Genomic DNA, 1,837 nt, shown 5'->3' with positions numbered 1-1,837 from the left:
CTTGTTAGGCGTTTGGTTGTACAAAGAGACTGTTTTCGCTAACAAAAATTAGCATCTCTATTAGTATCACATTTAATGTGAACATCTGAATATGTTCACTTCTGGTTCCAAAAGACCAAGTTAGCGATGGCCCAAAGTCCAAACTCGAGGCTACAGAATGGTAGTCTACAAATCAATGGGTGACAATCTCAAGTTAAAAGGTATGCTGTAGAGTTTTGACGACCAGTGGGATCCCCGTTTTATTTGTTTTTGCATGAGGAAGCAATACACATTCCTGCCAACATTTAAAAAACATCTACTTTGCAAATGTTTTTGATGCCCTTAACATGTTTGTCAGGCCTCAAGGATACCAGACTGGTTTCACAAAATGGCATATGAATAACAGGTCAATGTCTTAAGTCGTTTTCAGGCAATTTAATCTGTACTGACTTCTGTTTTGCAGGGGTGGTGTTGTCCTGCGAATGTTGTAGTGAAACAATGTCAAGTTAATTAGTAGAAGCTAATGAGCAACAAAGTCCGCAATAACACAAGACTGGTACCCAGGATTTGTGTCCTGTGTGAAACCAAAAGTCAACATTACCTCATTAAGTTTTAAGATAACCTACTTACCTTAGCTTATGTCACTTGTGTAGGCCTAATGTAGGCCTAATTATTTTAACCCAAACCACTGTAGGCTAGTTGTGTTGCCTAAATCTAACCAAACCTTGTACAACGACCATTCACATTGTTAACCAGGTGTTTATTTAGGACTTCATCCTTTCCTGCACGTCAAAAAATGCGGCATCTAACGGATTTAAAAGACGGGCGAAAAGCTTAAAATGCGCCACATGATGCATGTAGAACATAAGTTCTTTATTGCAATACAAAAGCAAGGGCAAACACAGACCAGGGGTTAACATATAAATAAAAGAAAATAAAAGTAAAGAAAATAATCAGCAGTTCAGGCAATTAAGAAATTTGAACGTTTGAAGAGTGCTGAATAGTTTGTATGTATTGTTGCAATTCACTCATAAATACTTTAAATAAAGGTTTGCGGTTACAAAATTTACTTGTGAATGTGGAATTTTCCTAAAATAATCAAGACATTTATGAGATAATATTGTTTTTGTTTTAAAGTGCAGGCATCATAAAAACCAAGTTCCTTAAAACTGGCATGTTATTTATGCCATCCCATGACATCACGTTGAGGATAGAGAGATTGTGCTTTGGTGAGTAACTGTGAATGTAAACATACGTTTTGTTTGTTTACTAGAAAACTCCAAAGGGCAACTTCTCAATTCAGTCTATTCCCCCTGAAAACCTGCTGAATGCCAAAATAGGTAAAGATCACAGAATTATAATTAAATTTAGCATATTAATTCAAGAGTTTAGAAAACATGTAGGCTATTACACAAGAAAAACAAATAATTTGTTGCCATGTTTCCTGCTATTTGTTTTATGTCTGCTACTGTCACCTGGGTGACGATTTCAAAAGAACACATTAATGGTGTTTAACAGTATTACTGATGCAAGTTTTGTCAGAACTGCTCTATAAACTTGTAAAAACAGGTGTTTATTGTTCTGTATGAACCCAACACTGCAAAAAGGATAGGTCACAACAGCAGTAGAATCTTGTACTAGTAGGCTATCTAGTATCAGGTTTGTCTTGTTTTAACATCATTAGCTATCATTATTATTGTTTATCCCTGTTGCATAGACTATAGGACATAGTCTTTCTGCAGACTGTATTGCTAAACGAATTTGCTTTTGTAGACGTGTATGTAGCCTAATGTGTTCTCACATTTTGTTTGTATTTTAAGCATTTTAATCCTCGGCTGCAGAATCCACAAGGGACATT

This window comes from Micropterus salmoides, unplaced genomic scaffold (assembly GCF_014851395.1).
Source record: "Micropterus salmoides isolate LMB-PRFRI ecotype aquatic unplaced genomic scaffold, ASM1485139v1 Ms_hic_scaffold_5, whole genome shotgun sequence".
NCBI lineage: Eukaryota > Metazoa > Chordata > Actinopteri > Centrarchiformes > Centrarchidae > Micropterus > Micropterus salmoides.
This window is presented reverse-complemented; position numbering follows the sequence as displayed.